We start from the raw sequence: 22752 nt of genomic DNA on the forward strand, positions 1-22752 counted from the left end.
ACACTGGTGAACTTACACTAGTATTTTGACACACTATACTCATGTCTCTATATTTTACAGTAATTAAACTATGACACCAAACGACTCGTGTTGACTAAGTACACTTGTTTCAGGTCAACACTACACACTAGTACTGACCTTGACCCCTACACAAGGCACCCTCCTGTACCACTATAGAGGGAGAAGACACCAGTGGCTTAGGGAGGGAAGATAGGGAACCAGGGCCTGGAAGAACAAAAGGATACCTCAACCTCAGACAACAGGGAGGTTGGGGATAGCTCCTGGTGCAAGACACATACCTGGCAAGTGAATCTGGGTACTGGGTTTTTTTGAACAATTTTTCCATTTCCTCGACCTGCCCCAGTGTTAACTGGAATGAGGTTCACCACTGCTTTAGCTATGAATGGCGCCTTGGAATCCGAATCACAGCCTCGGCTGAGGGCCCTGGCTCCTCCTGGTGAGGCTCCAAGGAAGAGGAGTTCAGGTCCCTACTGCTCTCCTCAGAGTTGTTTTGGCTCTCATGGACCTGGCAGGCCTTGTTATTTCGGTCCATTGCGCAGGCTGTGTCGCCTCCACTAGGGTTGCCACCCACCAATGCCAAGGCAGCCTCTAAGGTGGAGACCTCAGCTATCCTCTCAAAATTCTCATTCCTCACGACGTATGTATGTTCCCAAGGGACGTTGTGGGCCATGACTAGTAGTGGGCCAAAGCCAGAGAGAAATGGGGCCCCAGGAATGACCGCCCTAGAGGCCTATTGTTAGGTCAGTCTCTACTGCTGACGAAGCTCCAAGAGAAGGTCTGAGGAAAAGGTGACGTCAACACGCCCTTCTGTGCATGCTCCACACTTTCCCACGTTCCTCACGGCTGACGTCCACAAGCTCATCTCAAGATGGGCGCTATAGTCTTTCCCTCACTGACTGACTGCTCTGGGCTTTTTGACCCCTTGCTGAGGTAGATGGTATTTGCTTTGTTGCACAAATGGTGGGTGTGGACCAAAAGATGAGGAACTGAGTGAGCCATTGTCAACAGGGGTGTGAAAAGTCCTGGAAAGTTAAACCTTGCTTCTAGGGCATGCGTGCAGAATGAGTTTTAGCTTGGGTCTGTGCTCATGTGCACACTGCCTGTTCCTCCTAGGTTGTAGAGATGACACTGAAGGGTGAATTGTGTAGCATTGCAAGATAATTGGGGAATAGAGTATGGGACAAAGGTGGGAACACACACTGACCACAGGACCCTTGTGTGAACATGTAGAAAATTTCTGTGGGACTCACTCTCCACCTATCACTGCTGCTCAGAGAATGGGCTTAGAATGCAGTGGACAAGATCAGATTAGTGGCTACTAGTTCAAGAGTCCCTGTTAGGACACTGAATGCTAGCTAGCCATTGTTCTTCAAGCTCAACATCAAGAACTTGGGGCTGGGTTTGAATATAATTCTAGTTAATGACACTGTTGAAAACCAAACAAAAGACACTCCCTCCCCTCAAAAGAAAAAAAAATGATCTGCTTGAGAAATAATTACCTCAGACTATAATAATTTTATAATCTCTGTTAAATTCCACATGTAATATTTGCCTCAGTTCTTATCACTGAGGATGTTGATGCAGTCCCTTATTCTGTTGGATGGAAGGTAAATACATAAATATTCAATCAGTGTTTAAAGCAATATTTGGCATGTGACATATGGCATATGACACCTTTTCAGAACAATAATAGGTACCTGAGTTAGCCACTTTCTAAAGCGGGGAGGGTCAGTACCACTTTTCCTGACAGATTCCCAGAAATAAACAAAATTTTGCCTTGTTCAGGATTACAAATTGGACTACAGAGGGAGTTCCAGGAAAGGCGCAAAACTACAAAGAAACCTTGTCTTGAAAAACAAAAAAGAAAGAAAGAAAAGATACAAAGAGGAGATACTATTAATTATTTAGGATATAAAATAGGTCTATAAAATTAGACCCCAAAAGGTACAAATTAGGAGAGATCGATTACAAACTCTTAATGACTTTCAAAGATTATTTGGAGACATTTTCCATCTATGAACTGTTGCTGGGGTAAAACATGATGAACTGAGTTATTTGTTCAAAACCTTAGAAGGTGACAAGGATTTAAATAGTCCAAGAGAATCATCAGATCAGGCTGAGAGAGAATTGGCCTTGGTGGAAAAGAAAATACAGGAAGGACATGTGGATCATGTGGATCCAAAGCTTTATTGATTTTTTTTTTTACCCTCTAAGAATTCTCCTACAGGATTTTAATGCAGGGGGAAGATATTATATTGGAATGGATATTTCTACCAAATAAATGGAGTAAAAAATTAAAAACTTATGTGGAAAAGATTCTGACTTGATTTTAAAAGGAAAATTGAGACTTCATCAATTAACAGGAATAGACCCAGCAGAAATTGTCATACCTTTAACTAAGGAGGACATTAACAAATTATGGGCAGAAAATGAACCTTGGCAGAGAGCTTGCAGTAATTTTGGGGGAGATATTAACAGCAAATATCCAAAAAGTTATAGAATTAAACTTATCAAGAGAGCTGATTGGATTCTGCCTCATATTGTAAGGGAAACACCCATACCTGGAGCCTGTACATTCTATACAGATGCAAACAAACAAGGTAAGGCATGTTACACATCAGAAAACTTAAATGGTTCAAAGTCCTTATAATTCAGCTAAGAAATTGGAATTGTATGTTATTCTGAACCTCTCAACATAGTTACTGACTCTCAGTATGCTGAAAGAGTGGTACTATATATTGAAACTGCAGAATTTATCCCTGATGAGTCAGAATTAAATTTGTTATTTATTCAGTTACAAGGTATAATCATGAATAGGAAGCACCCCTTACATATAACTCACATCTCATCCCAAACGAGTCTACCAGACCCTCTAGCAAAAGGTAATGATGAGATTGATAAACTATTGATAGGAAATGTGCTGAAGTCCTCAATTTCATAAAAAACATCATGTCAATAGTAAAGGTTTAAAAAAGGATTTTTCTGTAACCTGGCAACAAGCCAAGGAAATTATAAGGAAATGTCCTACTTGTTCTTTTTACAATAAGACTCTGCTGCCAGCAGGGTGTAACACAAAGGGTACTCAGAGGAATGAGATCTGGCAGATGGATGTGTTCACATTGGAGAATTTGGAAAATTGAAATATGTAAACCATACTATTGATACTTAATCGGGGTTTCAATGGGCAACTACTCTTGAGTTCTGAAAAAGCTACTTTAGTAATCACGAATTTGTTAGAATTTATGGCCATCATGGGTATACCTGCACAAATTAAAACTGACAATGCTCCAGCATACATCTCTGGTAAAATGAAACAGTTTTTTGCTTATTACAATTATAAAGCATTTTTCAGGTATACCACATAATCCTACAGGCCAAGCAGTCATAGAAAGTTCAAACTGAACTCTAAAGGATATGCTAAATAAACAGAAAGGGATAACAAAAGAAAAAAAACAGAAATAGATTACATAATGCTCTATTAACTTTGAATTATCTCAGTGCTAAGGAGAAAGGTACAATAGCTGCAGAGAGACATTGGATAACAGCAAAAAACTACAGAGTTAAAACAGCCTATATACTTTAAGGATGTGCTGACCTCAGAATGGAAACCAGGACATGTGTTACGTTGGAGACAAGGTTTTGCTTTTGTTTCTACAGGAGAAGGAAAGCTATGCATACCATCAAAATTGATAAAGGTTCGATTTGAACAAGAGAGGCCTCTTAATTAGAAGAGGTGACTGTTCATCGGCCAGCATAATCATTCAATTAAAATTTACTTATACCAGAAACAAATGCTTTTCATGTAATCAGATGTAACTTAACAAAAGGGAATCTCCCCAAAGTTAGGCTTGGGGAAAGGTTTTTGTCTTTCAGGAGAATGAAGGCTATGGACTCTGAAGAACACTGGACAAATGAGACATCTGAAGAAAAGGGACAAATAATCCAGAAAAAAAATGTTCCAAGAAAAAGAGTAAATCGGCCTATTGGTATATCACATATAAAATTTCATAATTCTTCCAAAATATTTGTTTCTGCTCTTCTCTCCAGACACATAGCACAACCCTAGGGTTTTCCCTGCTCTTGGAAGTTTGGGGAATGTCAGGATTAAAAATCCAGTTCAATGTTTTTAGATTTCTTTTTCTTTATGTGTATGTGTGTGTTCATGTGTTTGCATTTGTACATGTGTGTGGGTGGAGACACATTATAAGGCATATGACACATTTTCAGAAAGAATACTAGGTGCCTGAGTTAACCACCATCAAAACTGGTAAAGGGTCACAGTACCCCTCTTCCTGACAGATTCCCATATACTCTACAGTATATTTTGTGTGTTTCTAAAAGTTCATTACTTGGCTGTCCATGGGTTTGTCAGTGTAGATAAAGAGACAGCAACCCTGAGTCTACAACATGTTAATGCAGGAAGCTGGGGTCCTTATGGTGATGCAGAGCCAGGAAAGGCACTTGACATTTGTACTTGGGCCTCAGAGGACAGTTTTCCCTCTCACTGACTACCACACAGTTTCTAGGAGACCTCTACACTATAACTTCAGAGAAAGAAGAGAGCAGAAGGCAAAGAAAGAAGCAGCTAAGAAAAAAGTAAATGGGATGGGCAGTGTCAGCTCTATTTAGCTAAATCCCAAAGCCTGAGCTCTGTGTATCTTGGGACCCTGAATTAAATACCTTATTCACAGCTTCCTTAACCATGAAATGGGGATAACACCAATGGCACAGGACAAGGATACCATCAGGTTTCATCTAGTTACTTGCATTGAGTTACTTTCATTGAGTTATCCTTTTACTTCAACTTCACAAAACCAGTGTACCCGTAGCTACAGTTTACTTCCTTTGAAAAGCTTAATCTCAGCACTAGGACAGTGCTCCCACAGCCTTTGTCAGGATGGAAGCCTCTGACTTCTGAATTACTGTAAATAGCCCAATCAGGCTACCTTTAACAATCCAGTGCATCTCATACTCAGCTCTGAACAGGATGTTTCCATCAAGTCCCTCCCCTCAGGATTCAGGGAACCCCAGAGAAGAGGAGGCAGAAAGAGTGTAAGAGCCAGAGGGGATGGAGGACACCAGGAGAACAAGTCCCTCCAAATCAACTGAGCAAAGCTCCTGTGAACTCTCAGAGACTGTAGCAACAAGCACAGGATATACATGGGTCTGCACCTGTCCTCTGCACTCAGTTTAGTGTTTTGGAGGACTCCTGAGTGTGTTGCCAAAGGGTCTCTGATTCTTGGGGTCAGTCCAGAAGCCCTGTGACTTCCATGTTTTCACCTTGTGATTCCAGAGCTGAGAGAATATTTCCCTAAGTACTCCTAGTCCCTACGTGATTGTGGGTTAAGCACCATGCTCAATGGCCTGAGCAAAGGCTGTGCTCAGGCCTCATTCCCCACTCCTTGGCTCACTTCATGCTTCTGACACCATGCCTATGAGTCTCATCATTTGCCTCCCTGCCTGCCTTGTGCCCTTTCCCTGCCTTCCTTCACACCATCCAGGGTGCAGCCCTTCCTTCAACCTATTCCTTTACATTCTCAGCTTCCCCTCTCCCTTCACAAAGGGTCGTGGTCCCCCTGCTTTCCCTTATGTCTACAGCATCAATTAGACAGGGCTGGTACCTCAGACTTAGGAATTTTTCTCTGTTTTCACTGTGTAGTATGCTTTTGTTCTCCTGCTATCTACCCTGAGGACATGGAGGGGATGAGCCTGACATCCAGTCTCTCCTGAGCTCTGAGCCTGGACTCTGAACATAGGACTTTGTGACTGCCTGGTCCAAGTTTAGCAAAGCTCCTTCTCAGTCAGTTGAGCTGTCCTGCATAACCTAGCACTCCTGACGTCTGCTCTGCATCCTCATCCTTGAACACACCCAGCAGAAGCCTGGGTACCCTGACCTGACTTAGACAAAGTCTTATTATCTTTATTCATCCAGAATTATGCCTTCCTACAAAAGATTTATGTGAGTAGGTTTCCATCCACTACTCTATCCCCTGCTCTGAAGCTGGGAATTCCCACATTACCATGCTGCCATTTTTTTTGGATTTATTTATTTTAGTTTATGTGCATGACTCTTTTGCCTGCATGTATGGATGTACATTATGTACCTTTCTGATGTCTGTGGAGGTCAAAAGAGGAGGGTATCAGATACCCTGGAAATGGGGCTATGGACAGTTGTGAGCCAGCATGTGGATAATGATATCTGAACCCAGGTCCTCTGCAAGAGCACCAAGTGCTCTTAACCACAGAGCAATCCCTCTAGTCCCAATAAAGCTTCATTTTAGTAACAGTGACCTCAGTTTTGGCCCTAAATGCATGCCATCACTGAAGAAGTAGCTGAACCTATCTTTCTCCTCCACAGTCAGAGCCACAGACCTGGTAACTCAGTGTTTAGGCCAAAGAGGAGAATTGACTACAACCTGTCTTGACTGTGGCCCACACCTGAATCTTAACTTATGCCAAAGAGGATACTTTACCACAGGCTGTCTTAACTTTGGCCCACACCTGAATCCGAGCTTAGCTCCTTTCCCTATACCTGTCTTGAAGCTCCCCTGGAACAGTCTCCCTTTCTACTGTTGAAGAGTTCAGTAAACGTTGTGATGTTGTGACATTGACATCCCTGAGCTCCTGGACCTCTCACTGGGGCCCCAGGCATTCATACTTTAGTGTTGAGCCTTCACTCTTGACCTATATACTTGACATCTACTTATAAATCATATGGCAGAAGCATTGCTTCAGGCAGCTTCTATGAAAGCTGGTTAGGATGGACTTAACTCCTGAGTTTTGAATCTATTCTGAGGTTAACTCTAATGATGGATTAGTGCCCTAAGCTTCTTTCTAAAGACTACCCTAGGTGCAGAGACTTTTTTTAGCTTTACTTTGTGTGAGCATTATTCCTAGATTCCGTGGGCTTGGAAGGTTTTTCTTGGCGACAAAGGGGTCTTTCTGCTATATGACATCATATAATATCTCATCTGAATGGAACCCTATTCTTGAACCTCTACATTCTGGCAGAATTTTGATGAAGGTTACTTGAACATTCATTGCAGTACTTGGGATAAGGAAGTCATCTCACTGTCTATACCAGTTCCTGTTCTCTGTTTCTGTCCTTCTCCTCCCTCTAGTCATCTTCAATCCTTTTTTCTCTGACTTGAACCACATTATGTGTGCCTTGTAAACTCTTCCCTTCTTCATCTGTCCTACCCTGCCATACTACTTCTTTCCCATATCAGACCCTGTGCTGTCTACAGCCACCTTTGTTTAGAACAGTGGTTCTCAACCTGTGAGTTGTGACACACTTGGAGTTGCTTATCAGATATCCTGCATCTCAGATATTTGCATTACAACTCATAACAATAGCAAAATTACAGCTATGAAGTAGTGATGAAATAATTTTATGGTGTGTGGGGTTACCACAGCATGAGTAACTGTGTTAAAAGTTTGAAGCATTAGGAAGGTTGCGAACCACAGGTTTTGAATCTTATAGAAGGCTGTTCCCTTTGAGCCAAGTCAGATGAACTCAATGGCATTGCAGTCACCCTATAGACAGTTCTGATAGAAATCCCTAAAACAGGGCCTTTTGGGCAATTCTGAATCCTTCGCCAGTATTTCCTGTATTCAACAAAGTACCTAGCACATGCACTCTCAAGTATCAGGTGGCATATGTGTTCTGTGCTGTGGTGTAGCCTGATGATCTCTGTTGCATGTCCTCTCCACAAACTTGAGTGTTCTGTGGCCTGGGATCCTGCTGGGTGTAGCCCTACCCCTGTATCATTCTTCTGCCCCCATCAACAGCCTTGTTTTGTAAATATAAACTGATCTATTGCCCAGGAATAACAACAAGCTTTGTTATATCCAAAATGTGTCAGAAACAAAGATAGTAGGGTTTTTTTTGCCTACTATACTATATTACTAGATAGCTGAAAGTTATGATGCCATATTAATTTCCAAGTGTTATGTGCCTTCTCTGGGAGGATATAACAAGGATCACAACAGGCTCAGTGTACATTTTTATCACTGATTCTTTTTCCTGCTGTTGAATAGCATTTTCCTCCTGGATTAAAACATTCAATCCTACAGAAAAGCTCGTTAAGAAGGAGTAAATAACTCAAAATACTTTCTGGAAATTTCTGAAATTGACTTAATTCAGTTGGCCCCGCCCTCCCCAAGGCTGTATAAATAGTAAAGACTGCTGAGAGTCTTTCTCAGAGCAGTGGAGCAGCCTGGAAGAGAACAGCAGAACTGCTTAGAAGGAGCAAAGACCAGTTGAGCTGCCTGGAAGAACTCAGACTAACAGCCACCTGGAAAGACTGCAACCTGGTTTTCTGCCCTCAGGCTGTATAGTGTGCTGCGGGTTTCCAGATTTGGTGAGCCATCACTCCTGCTGAGGTAGGCTTTGGTGACAAAACTGACTTTGAGTCATTTCTGCTCCTATAAGCAACCCCTTGCCCATATTCCTGTAACTCTGGTAAAATCCATTTGTTCGCCAAGTTGGACACTGGTATAATTGTTACATCTCTCTGTGGGGGATCCCTTTCTGTAATGAGCAAATGTGTGTTGTTTCCCTAGAAAAAGTGTGTTTTGCAACAGCAGCTGAGTGTAAAATGTCCGCAGGAGGCAAAAGGAACACATGAGGCAGCAATACAAGAGGCTAATATAACTGAGAATTAGATACTGTTATCGAGGGTCCTAAGATACAAAGCTCAGGCTTTGGACCTGGGCATCCACGTGCCACCATACACTTCTGATCATCACCATGCTTCCCAGCAGCCTGTCTTTTCCATTCCTTTCCTGCTCATTCTTACTTCTTTACCTCCTCTCTTCCTCCTCAAAGGTTAGAATCAAAGGACTTCCTAGCAGTGAGTGGAAAGACAAGGTGACTGTGTCCTGTCCTGCCGATGCTCACATGATGCAAATATCAGGGTTTTTTTTTTTGTTTGTTTTTTTAATGTTCAGCATCACCATGAAGACCTCAGCTTCTAGCATTACCAAGTTGCAGTCTCAGAGGTTCTGCTTCTTATTCTATACTACCCAAACCTGCTAACAACTGATGCTTAGGAGGAATTTGATGGGATTTACTTGGGTCAGGAGTTCTGGGGGGAATACTGTTAGAATTTATGAGCCCCGATAGTGTATGTAGGTCTCAAAGTCCAGTAAGCAGAATATCCAAAGGTATTCTAAATGTTGTTTGATAATTTTGAGCAGGCATACTCTTATGGGACTTTGCCTGGACCATACCCCTTGTACAAAAAAAATGCACCTTTGTGTGTAAGCAGGCACACTCTTATGGGACTTTGCCTGGACCATACCCCTTGTACAAAAAAAATGCACCTTTGTGTGTGGGTGGGTGGGGTGGACAGGTCTTCTGTGATGTTTCAGTGGGTAATGGCATTTGCTGCCCACCCTGACGACCTGAGCCTGATCCTGAATGTACATGTAGAAAGAGAGAAGTGATTCTCCCAAGTTTTCTTCTCACATCCTAACATGTGCTGTGGTGTGCAATCCATGGTACAGGTCCATACACACATAACTAATAAATTCAACAATTAAAACGATTCCTAATCTACTCAGCTACCAACTCTATGGATATTTGTCAAGGCTTTTGTATTTAAGGACGTTGATTTTTACATTTGCAAGTCAAACTCTTTGCTCTACAACTTTCTTAGGAATCGTACTAGCTGCCCTAACATCACAAAGCTCTAGGACTCTACAATTGAAAGCAAGAAAGAAAAAATTTTCATTTGTGTGAGGGGACTGGAAGATGGCTAAATGGTTAAGAACATTTGCTATTCTTTCAGAGGACCAGAGTCCTGTTCCCAGCTTCCAACTCAGGTCCTTACAACCACCTATCTGTAAGTTGAACTTCAGGGCCTCCAGTGCTCTCTGTAGGCACCCACAAGCATGTGAACACAAACAAATGTTGATTTTTTTAAAAAGGAATTATGCTTTTAGTTTTCTTAATCTGTAACTTTAGTAAATTCAATATTAATTTTTAAGAGCAATATTGAACTCTAGTTTTTTTTCTTTTTTACTAACTAATTAATTAATTATTTTTTCCAGCCTATCACATTTGCCCTCCTTCTTCCCCCTTTCACTCTTCCTCTTTTCTCTTCAGAAAAGGACAGGCCTCCCTTATGTATCCGCCAGCCATGATTTATCAAGTTTCAGTAAGACTAGGCACCTCCTCTCCTGTTAAGGCTGGACAAGGCAATCTAGTAGGAGGAAAGGGTCCCAAAAGCAGGTCACAGAGTCAGAGACAGCCCCTGCTTCCACTGTTAGAAGCCCCACAAGAAGATCAAGCTACACAACTGTAAAATATGTGCAGAGAGCCTAGTTCAGTCCCATGTAAGCTGGCAATTCAGTCTCCGTGAGCACCCATGAGCCCAGATTAGTTGATTCTGTGGGTTTTCCTGGCCCTTCAGGCTCCCACAAACCTTCCTCTACCTCTTCCACAGGATTCCCTGAGGTCTACCTAATGTTTGGCTGTGGGTCTCTGCATCTGTTTCTATCAGTTGCTGGGTGAAGGATTTCATTTTCTTAATGAGATCCTCTTGATATTTTCCAACATTTCAGTACACTGAAAACACTTCTTTGAGACTATTAACTCCTTGAAAAGAACTGGCCCTGACATTCTTTCATTTTCATTTCCTTAATGCATATATGGTGTTTAATCAGCCCAGGTACTGTTCCAATGCACTCTCTACCTTAAGGGGTTTATTGACACTACAAAAAGGGCAGTTAACCATGCAGTGTCAGCATCTGCAGACACAAGAAGCACTGGACAGGACATTATAAGACTCTAATGGATATTGCTCATCAACAATCTGGAGTATGTGAATTGTTTTCAATGGTGACATCAAATTTTTTGCAGTGTCTTGTCCTCCAGAATTCTGCACATACCTGGCTCCACAAACATGCCACTGCTGATGATGGAGGACAGTGATTGGCTGTGTTTTCAGTGTCCTTACAGAAATTTTGGAGGAAACACAAACTGAGATAACCATGAGCACTTATTTCCTCATTCCTTCAATGTGCACCCAGTCAGATATAGAGAACAGAATTTCTCCAGAGGTTCACTCAGGGGCCATGTGCTCAGTGTAAATTCCTGTCCTCATCCTTGCTTGTGCACTTGCAACAGCTTGCTGGATCCCAAAGTCCCTTCTTATCGGGGTTTGATGGGCGTGGTTGGATTCCAAGTTGGGTACATTCTTCACATGCTCCCTAGAGCCACTTCCATTGAGCACATATCTCCTGTAGGGATTGTGGGATGGAAAGGACAGATTTGAAACTGGCAAAAAGCCTAGGCACTGCAATACCATTCAATCCACAAAACATTTGTAGAGGTGACGCTACTTACTCTCTTTTAGGTCCACCCATGGTTCTTCAATTCTGACACATAGAACCCAATTTCTATATGCTAGAGGAAAACGAGATCAAGGTGAGCCATAATGCTGAACAAGAGGCTGCTGTAGCAGCAGAAATAGCAAGTTTGAAGGTTCTCTGACAAGCTGTCCTGACAAACTAAAGAACCAGGGCATCCCAGAACATAAGGATGATGTGATCCACTACATGTGGATGCTGGGAACCAACCCTTCACCTGTTGGGAAAAAATTGGGTGCTCTGAACCAATGAGCCATCTCTCCAGCTCCCACAATTGTCTTAATTTTAGCTTTAATTTTCACCACTAAAATAACAAATTACTGTGTCAAAGAATTTTTCCTGAGCAGGCGGTGGTGGTGCATACCTTTAATCCCAGCACTCAGGAGGCAAAGGTAGGTGGGTTTCTGTGAATGGAGGACAGCATTGTCGACAAGGTGAGTCTCAGAACAGCCAGGGATACAAAAAGAAACCCTGTCTCAAAAAGCCAGAAGAAAAAAGAAGAATGAATGTGGGGGCCGGTTTTCAGGTTCCTCCTGGCTTTACCCAGCAGGGCTGCATAGAGGATGATTAGGGCCAAGGGCCCGAGTGCAGGTGTCTGAAATGGCCTGCACTTGGCTGTGCTGGGGGAGGAGGTCTTTTGCTCCACCCATTGGCATCTCTATAAATACCCTGGGGCAGAGACAGGCCATTGGAAAAGGTTCCAGGCCCTCTCAAGGCTATCCTTTATTTTCTGTTTATTTTCACACTATAAATCCTTCTAATATTTCCTGCTGCTCACACTCAAGAAAACTCTGGGGAGCTGTGGGCTTGGTGGGTAAAAGCCCCACAAAAGAGAAAAAAAGAATTATTCTCATTTTTTAAATTAATTTTTTCCAGCCTGTTCACATTTTTCCTTCCCTTCTTCCTCTCCTCCCAGACCCTCTGCTACTTCCCCTCTTCACCACCCCCTCCATCTACTCCTTTCTCTTCAGAAAAGGACAGTCCTCCCTTGTGTATCAGCCAGCTATATCAAGTTGCGGTAAGACTAGACCTCCTCTCCTATTGAGGATGGAAGAGGCAACCCAATAGGAGCAAAGGGTCCCAAAAGTAGGTAACAGTCAGAGACAGCCCCTGCACCCACCGTTAGAGAAATCATAAGAACACCAAGCTACACAATCATTGTATATATGCAGATGACCTAGGTCAGTCCCATGTGGGCTCCCTAGTTGTTGGTTCATTTTCTGTGAGCCCGTATGAGGCCCTGCTTTGTTGATTCTGTAATTTTCTTGTGGTTTCCTTGGCCCCTTTGGCTCTCACAATCCTTCCTCCACTTCTTCTGCAGGATTCCCCTGGTTCTGTCTAATGTTTGGCTATGAGTGTCTGCATCTGTTTCCATCAGTTGCTGGATGAAGCCTTTCTGATGACAACTGGGCCAGGCATCAATCTATGAGTACAGCAGAATGTCATTAGGAATCATCTCATTGACTCTTTTTGCCAGTCATGTTTGGTTTTTTCCTAGGTCTCTGGGCTATCCAGCTTCTGGGTCCTTGCCTTCCAGACAGTGTTAGATGTGGGTTCCCTCTCATGATATGGGTCTCAAAATGGACCAGCCATTGGTCGGCTGTTCTCATCATTTCTGCACCTTTACCCCAGCATACCTTGTAGGCAGAGCAAATTGTAAGTCAAAGGTTATGTGGCTGGGTTGCAGAAGTCTTACCTGGTTAAAGGAGATGACCAGTTCAGGCTTGTATCTCCTATTGCTAGGATTATTATCTAGTATCATCCTCTTAGATTCCTGGGAGTTTCCTTTCTTCTAGGTTTCTAGCTATTTCAGAGATGCCTCCCATTCCAGTTGTCTTCCTAGTATTCTCTATCTATCCTCCCTCAACCTGATCTCTCCTGTTCCCATGCCAACCACATCCAGCCCTGCAATGCACCTCTGATGTCTATTGTATCTCCCTTTACAGAGTGATTCTTGTTTCTTATAAGTTATTTCATTCATTCCATTATTATGGTACAATATTTTGAGTGATATAGCATCTACAGTTTCCTAGTGAATTGTACTTGTTCATTATTAAGAAAATCCCTTTAAATGTGAGTTAGATCTGACAATATTTTGTTTAGCATTTTGCACATTGGGTTATGGTATTCTTATCTTACTTTTTATAGGATAATGCGCATTATGGAGTAAGTTAGTAACTGTGCCTTCTTCCTTAACATCAAGGAAGGATTGTAAATGGGTTGGTTAGCTGATCCCATCTGATTCTCTGCTGATCTGTCTAACTCACTTCTAAGGTGATATTTTCCATTTCTACCTTGAATCTCTAGCAACTTCAAGAATAGTCATAGTTATTATATTTTCATCCTTTCTTATACCAGTGGAAGCTAATACTACCAAAGTCATTACATGTGTGTGTTTTTTGATTGATTACTTTTAAATTGAATTCAGAGAATTCTCTGCATATATTTTTGCCTGTTCATAATGAAAGACTTTATTGAATAGTAATAAACTCACAAGTTACATCAATTTTCTTGGCTGTAATTTTTCAACTAGCCCTTTTCTTGATGGCTTGCTTTTGGCCACCACAAATTGTTCTATATCAATTCTAATTGCTAATAATAATGTTCAGATGGCATAGTACTTATGGAGGTGTGCACGTTAAGGTTGCAGGTTCTAAGAGTTGACTCAGTCTAAAAGGTAAATTATAGAAGCATGGAAAGTATAACCATGAGGTGTGAAATCATGGACAAATGGATAGATAGTCAGATGCACAAATGGACAGATAGTAATTAAAGCAGGCTCTGTCAACAGGAAGAACTGAGCTGAGCCCTGTGAAATACTTGGGAATTTTCTGTCTTTTGATGCCTTGATTCACATACAAATTTATCAGATGACAAGTTTGTGGTGACTTTACCATCACAATATTAGGTAACCTTATCTATGTGGGGGTTCAGGAGAAGGTGTTGCACCCTTTGTTGGTCTGGTTATTCAAAGATAATTTCTTTGGCCCAAGATTTTCGTTATCATTAGGAAATGCTTCCTGGGTTTTCTGATGTCTATATGCAGAGCAACATGCAGAGTCATCTTGCCATGGTGTATACAATCAAAATGTAGCCCAATGTTGTTCATAAAATGTAGTCTCTCTGGTTAAGGGACAGTATGAAAGGCAGCGATTTATGTAATATAGAGTAGCTCACAGCCTGATCTCCATAGTGAAGCTTCATGGGCTTCCTGGCCTACATAAAACTCATAAGCAGGTAGCTCGCCCCTGGTACTAAAATTTTATTTAACAACCACATGGTTTCTGGTAGTAGCTTTTCATAACCATGCAGTATGTCTTTTTCCAAATTTCTTAACTGATTTCTAAAAATGGTTTTAGATGGTTTTTCAAATCTGGAAAGCATTCAGAGTCCTGAACTATATCACTGATGTAGTGAAACTTTTTTATAGTGGTTGGGCAGGCTCCCAGAAGGGCCATTTACATCCTTTCCAAGCAAGTGCTAACTGTTTTCAAGAATCAGTAGCTAAGGTGATAGTAAAGAAAAGTGTCGGGAGATGAAAGCAGGAAAGCCAAGAGTTCAAGTTTTACCTTGGGCTATGTAGACAGTTTGAGGTTTAAGTGACACAACCCCCTTCTTCTTGCCTCCCCTTGAAGAATGTCTTCTAAAACAACACAGTATTGAAATTATGCTCATGTCCACACTTGTCTCTTTATTAAAACAAAACAATCAAAAAACCTCCTTGGTGAAATTCTTCTCTCCCAGCTGTTGTTTACAAACCCATTTGCTAAAGAGGTTCATAAACTTCACATTTTTCAGATATTAATAACCACATAAAATTTGTTTCTGTCTTCCTCTAATAACATTTATTGTATAATTCTTCTGGCAGACCATGAAAGAAAACAACTTCTTTGAGACATGCGGGATTTGGCAAACCTTGCACAATCCTTTGAAGACTGTGGAGAGTCCAAAGTGATAGTGATACCTAGAGATCTCATCTACCAAATCGAGTTATAGTGTTAATTCTGTAAACCCATCACCAAGTTTATGACTCTACTTCAGTCTTCTGAGGTTTGCTCGCTGACTAGGGCATGAACATTTTTCTTAAATGATGCTCACCACAAACTTGGGTGGTATATTCAGCTTCCTGTGCTTGCTAATTCCTTCTGTCTAAGTAGTTTCCATTTCTCTGTCTTATGTTACCTATTACTATCACTGTTTGCTTTCAGCTAGCCATTTTCCCCAATATCCAATGCATTCCTTCTAGGTTAAAACATTTTATAATTCAATGGGTAGTAATAAGTAGCAACTGCCATATTAACCCCAAGTGGCATTCAATATCATACTTGGTGAATCAGAATCTATCTCAGGTCCACATAATTTGCATTATAAATATTTTACTGACTGAGTTATCATCCCAGCCCCGGGGTCCTCTTTTGTCTGGACATAACAACATGGTTCCAAACATGTCTTTGACTTTGGAATCCACAACAAAATTAAACTTGTTTTCCTTCTTCTAGTATCTCAAATAAAGCCACAGTGTCAGGGGCAGAGTCTGTCATGCTTGGGAAGTCTCAATAGCAAGAGTTCCTTAGAGCTGTGGCAGTAGGAATTTTCTCACATTTGGCTGCATCAGGAAACCTATTGGGGCACATAGACTCACAGATACACACACACTTTAAATGTTTTAAAAATTTCTTCCGTGTGTGTGTGTGTCTGTGTGTGTGTGTGTGTGTGTGTGTGTGTGTGTGTATACATGTGTACCACAGCATATACATGGAGCTCAGAGGACAGTTTGCAGGAGTCAGTTGTCCTTCAATCATGTTGGATCTGGGATTTGAACTCATGTTGTCAGACTTAGTGAGTTCTCTCACCTGCCCAGTGCTTCTATATTTTAAATTCAAATTATTTTTCAGATATATAATTTGCAAGTATTTTATCCTCATGATAACTTTTTTTTTGTCTCACACTTATAACAGGGTCTTTTGTGAAACATTTTTTATTTGTCGGGTTAAATTCATCGGTACTTCATATTATGGATCATGTTTTTATTTAAATTCAAACAATATTAGTTTATAAAATTTTAAAAACTTTTTTTTAGTTTTCATTTTTCTCTTGAGTATTCTGTCAGTTGCATATAAGGTATTGAAATATGTTCAGTCACAACTGTAAATTTTTCTATTTCTCCTTTCATTTTATCATTTATGTCATTGCTGAGAAAATCACTGTGAAAAAAGTAGATCATTAACACATAGTTCTGGATTTAAATCCATGGTGGAATGTCTGCTCCTTATCAACTACATTGGCTCTTTCCCAGTAAAGTGAGACATTCATTTATGCTGTCTTACTGACTTGGAATGTGGTTACAAGCTCACCTCCACAATGGGGCCTGCTATATTCAGGGATCATAGTAGAGTTTCAGTTGCTTTTCTGTGCCTAAGGGATGTGGAGGCTCATATCTCTACTGAGTTTGGCTGACATTGCCAATGGTTGACAAATCTGAACAACCTTATTCAGTCATTATTTCTAGGTAAGTGTTGATGTTCAGATTGATGTTCATAAGCCCTGCTGATGAAGCATAATGCTAACTACCTGACATTACATCATTTCACTAAGTCTCTGTTGTCTCTTGGGACTGGTGGCTCCATTCACTGCTGAGCGTTTTTGATACCATATTTGAGAATTCGAGCACTGTTCCTTTCCACTAGGTAGGAAATGAAAACTCAGCTTCTTGCTTTGCCCTGTGGCTGTCAATGTGTGATAAGTGAGAACAGTGCTGTTGGAGTCTGTTGGGTTTGGAGATAGGGTACAACATCACTACTACACATTATTGGTGAAATTAATTAGGCCACTCCACGTAGTTAAAAGGGAGGTTTATTTTGTGGGGTAACTTACAAATGAAGGGATAGGTTGTAGGGTCTGGCAAAGGTATGGTGCAGTCTGGCGGTGTTCTCTGGAGAACTCTGCTCCGTCTACCTCCTTCGTCCAGCATCCCAGAACTAAGCAAGAGACCTCCTCTCGATCCTGGGTCTTCCACTTCCTCCTCTGCCCCGCCTTGTGGGCGTGACCATTTCCGAAGCCTCAATGGGGGTTGGAACTTCCAGGCCAATGCTGGGATGGCTACCCACTACAACACATTTAACACTGTGTCAGTTGGAAACCTGGGACTAGTATGTGATCTGTGTTACTGTGAGTGGGTAGTTGGAGTCATGAGTGAATCCCCACCAGTTTTCTATAGTCTGAGCTGAGATTTTCTTGGCCATTGTGCTAGGAGTAAATGTTTTTCATTTTTGTGGGTTTTTAAAAAATCTTTTCTTTATCATTTGAGAATTTCAGTCATTCATATAATTAATTCATTTTGATCAAAACCTTCCTTTCTACTTTTATCATCCCACAACTTTTCCCTCCCAACTCTATGTCTTCTAAGAAAACAAAACTCTGTGTTCACTTAGTGTCCACATAGATATGTGCATGAGTGTAAGATATCTACTGGAACATGACTATCCTTTCAGGGGACTCATCCGTGAAGAAAAATTGACTCTCACTCTCCTTAAAGCCATGAATTACCAATAGCTTCTCAGCTATGGATGAGACTTCATGAGTTCCTGCCCCTAGGTCCCATCCCTGGGTACCAGCAGTTCCTGGGGAAGATCCACCCAACTTGGCCCCAGTTTCTGGTCATCGGTCAGGGCTCCCAGAGGGAAGGATCCCCTTCTCCAAGATCCCTCAGCAGACTCTGCAATCTACATGCCCTGCCCCCACACCCATCTGCCCAAGACCCCTGCCACTTCCTGAGACTTAGTGACCAGCCCCAGCTCCCATCTGGCCCAGGGAGCTCCCATCTGACCCAAAGAGCTCCCATCTGGCCCAGAGAGCTCCCATCTAGCCCAGAGAGCTCCCACCTGGCCCAGAGAAAGAAAGACCTCTCATTTGACAAAGAACTATCATTGGACCAAGAGTAAACTCAGGAGACAGGGAATCTGCCAGCCCTGATGAGAAAAAGAGTGTCTTTCTGAGAAGAATCTGCCACCTCTCATTGGACCAAAAGAGGATTCCTAAAACGCCGAATCTGTCAGCTCTGACTGGATCAAGAACACTGATAAGACCAAGAACGAAGCCACTAGGAGATGGGCAGATGTCGAAGCCACTAGGAGATGGGCAGATGTTGAAGCCACTAGGAGATGGGCAGATGTCAAGGCAGAAGTACATACAACAAAATAAAGAGGAATACAGCATCACCAGAACCTAGCCCTCCTCCAACAGCAAGACCTGAACATCACAAAGTGGAAGAAGCAGAAGAAAGCAACCATAAGAATAACATCAGAAAGATGCTAGAGGCTTTTAAAGAAGAAATCAAAAATGAAATTGAGGTACAGATAAACAAAAAAATTCGAGGAAATCAATAAAGAAAATGAAAAGTCAAACCAAAAAATGGGAAGAATGCTATTAAAAAAACAGAGGAAAAGACAAGTAAAGCAGAAGAAAACAATAAATCCCTGAAAGAAAACCATGAAAAAGCAATGAAACATATGAGGGAAACAGTCTAAGACCTGGAAAGGGAAATAGAAACAATGAAGAAGACAAAAACAGAGGGAATGCTGGAAATAGAAAATCTGAGTAAATGAACAAGAAACACAGATGCAAGCATAATCAACAGAATACAAGAGATGGAAGAGAGGATCTCTGGGAATTGAACCCAGGTCCTCTGGAAGAGCAGTCAGTGCTCTTAACTACTGAGCTATCTCTTCCTGTAGAGGATACAATAGAGGAAATAGATTCATCAGTCAAAGAAAATACCAATGCCAAAGAAATCATAACACAAAATGTCCAAGAAAGCTGGGACACCACGAAAAGACCAAACCTATGAATAATAGGTATAGAGGAAGGAGAATACCAACTCAAAGGCACAGAAAATAAATTCAACAAGATCATAGAAGAAAACTTCCAACTTAAAGAAGGAAATACCTATAAAGATACAAGAAGCCTATAGAACACCAAACAGACTAGACCCCCCCAAAAAGTCCCCTTGCCACATAATAAACAACAGAATAAAGAAAGAATATTATGAGCAGCAAAGGAAAAAGTCCAAGAGACTTATAAAGGCAAATCCATCAGAATAACACCCAATTTCTCAATGGAGACTTTGAAAGCCAGAAGGACCTGGACAGATATAATGCAGACACTAAGAGACCGTGGATGCCAGTCTAGACTAATATAGCCAGCAGAAATTTCAATCTTCATAGATGGAGTGAACAAGACATTCCAAGAAAAAGCCAGATTTACACAATATTTATCCACAAACCCAGCCCTACAGAAAGCATTAGAAGGAAAATTCCAACCTAAGGAATTCAGGTACACCATCGTAAACACAGGCAATAGATAACACCACAGCAATAAATGCCAAAGAAGAGAAGTATAAACATACTACCACCAAAAAATAACAGAAACAAACAATCACTGGTCATTAATATCCCTTAATATTAATGGACTTAATTCACCTATAAAAAAACACAGGCTAACAGAGTGGATACAAAAGCAGGACCCATCATTCTGCTGCATACAAGAAACACACCTCAACTTCAAAGATATACACTAATAATAAAGATCTAAGAATAAAAGGCTGGGAAAAGACTTTCCAATCAAATGGTCTTAAGAAGGAAGCAGGTGTAGCCATCCTAAAATCCAGCAAAATAGACTTCAAACTAATATCAATCAAAAGAGATCAAAAAGGGTATTACATACTCATCACAGGAAATATCCAACAAGATGAAGTTTCAGTTCTGAACATTTATGCCCCAAACACAAGGGCACCCACATATGTAAAAGAAACATTACTAAAGCTTAAATCACATATAAAACCCCACACATTAATAGTGGGAGACTTCAACACCCCACTTTCACCACTGGACAGATCTGCCAAATTGAAACTTAACAAAGAAATAAAGGACTTGACAGATGTTATGACTCAAATGGATTTAATTGATATCTACAGAACATTCTGTCCTAACAAAAAAGAATATACCTTCTTCTCAGCACCCCATGGAATCTTCTCTATAATCGACCACGTACTTGGCCACAAAGCAAATCTCAACAGATAAAAAAGAAAAATGAAATAACCTCTTGCATTCTATTGGACCACCATGATTTAAAGTTAGATTTCAACAACAACAAAAACTACAGAAAGCCTACAATCTCATGGAAACTGAATAATGCTCAACTGAATCACCAATGGGTTAAGGAAGAAATAAAGAAAGAAATTAAAGACTTCCTAGAAATCAATGAAAATGAATATACCACATACCCAAACTTATGCTACACTATGAAAGCAGTGCTAAGAGGGAAATTCACAGCATTAAATGCCCACATAAAGAAGTTGGAGAAATCCTCACACTAGTGTCTTGAATGTATTGGCATAGGAGATCACTTCCTAAATATAAGACCAGTAGCACAGACACTGAGAGAAATAATCAGTCGATGGGACCTCATGAAACTGAGAAGCTTTTGTAGAGCAAAGGACACAGTCAACAAGACAAAGCGACAGCCTACAGAATGGGAAAAGTTCTTCACCAACCCCACATCTGACAGAGGGCTGATATCCAGAATATATAAAGAACTCAAGAAATTAGACATCAAAATACCCAACAGTCCAATTAAGAAATGGGCTATAGAGCTGAACAGAGAATTCTCAACAGAGAAAACTCAAATGGCTGAAAGACATTTAAGGAATTGTTCAACATCCCTAATCATCAGGGAAATGCAAATCAAAATGACTCTGAGATACCACCTTAAACCTGTCAGAGTGGCTAAGATCAAAAACACAGAAGACAGCCTATGCTGGAGAGGATGTGAAGCAAGGGGAACTCTCCTCCACTGTTGGTGGGAATGCAAGCTTGTATAGCCACTTTTTAAATCAAAATGGTACTTTCTTAGAAAATTGGGAATCATTATCCCCCAAGACCCAGATATACCACTCTTTGGTATATTTCCAAGGAATGCTCAATCATACCACAAGGGCACATGCTCAGCTATGTTCATATCAGCATTATTTGTAATAGCTAGTTCCTGGAAACAACCTAGATGCCCTTCAACTGAAGAATGGATAAATAAAATGTGTTACATATACACAATGGAGTACTACTCAGTAGAGAGATAATAATACCTGCAAGGCCATTGTGGGTATTAAATGTGATAGTATGAAGTAGTCAGTGCCTAGTAGTTTCTCAATAAATTTGTCTCTTTCCCATTCAAGAGTAAATATTAAAACAACCTAGTTGACATAGACCTGTGCTCATATCTACCTTTTTTTTTTTTTTTTATAAAAACAATGAAAATACATATCAAAGAAAAGACCAATGTCAAAAAAGGGTGCCAGTCCACTTGGATGGCTTTGTGTAGAAGACAGTAATTAGATGCATTACTCTTACCCTTTACAAAACTCAACTCCAAATGGATCAAGGAACTCAACACAAGACCCCATCCCATCAAATTGCTAGAACAAAAATGCAGGGAGTACACTTTAAGTTATAGGCACTAGAAAGAATAGGGATTTCTTTTATAGCTACCTATTGACATTGCCATATTGCAAGATTATATAGTATTTCATCTTTTATCTATAAAAAGTAATAAGGAAATGTAGATTGTAGACAACCACACATTCCTTAAGTACTGATGTCCCCAGGAAGTCCATATTTTCCCACCTTTCAAAGTTCTGTTTTCTTATGTTGCTATTTCTAGGGATTTTTAAAAATATAAGTGGAAGGCAGACAAAATGTGGAATCAGTCCATTTTTGCAGAATAAGAGATTCTATTTTGTATTATTTTTGTTTTTAGAATGTTTGCTAAGTGAAAGTGACTAAATGTTAGGTGTTGATGGGATTTAAAGAATACCGTCATTTGTAATTCCTCTAGAAGATTACAACATATTTGGCTAGCTAGATATAGTTGCATCGATGCATATATTATATAGAGTTATATGATATTTATGCAATATGAAGTTTTAAAACTGTTAAAGTAGAAATGGTTCAGTATGAGCTGATGTAAAACAGGGGATATGACAACACAAGAATTGTTATTTTGGAAGCTAATTAGTGATCAAACATTACTGATAGTTTTAAAAGCATTTGTAGTTCACCATTGTGCATTAATTGGTTGTTATTTAGTGACTTGTTTGGGTGCTTGTTGATCAGGCATTGATACTGAAGAAGGAGCCACAGAAGTCTAGTAGAGAGAAAGAACTGCATTTTCACATCTTACATTTAGATATTTTGAGAACATTAATACTAGTATAACAATCTCATTTCATGCTCTACTTTCCAATTCCTTGTATTTTCTCTTAGGCTCCTTTCTACCTATTGCCTGCCCTTTTCTCCTCCTTTG

This window comes from Onychomys torridus, chromosome X (assembly GCF_903995425.1).
Source record: "Onychomys torridus chromosome X, mOncTor1.1, whole genome shotgun sequence".
NCBI classification, from domain to species: Eukaryota; Metazoa; Chordata; class Mammalia; order Rodentia; family Cricetidae; genus Onychomys; species Onychomys torridus.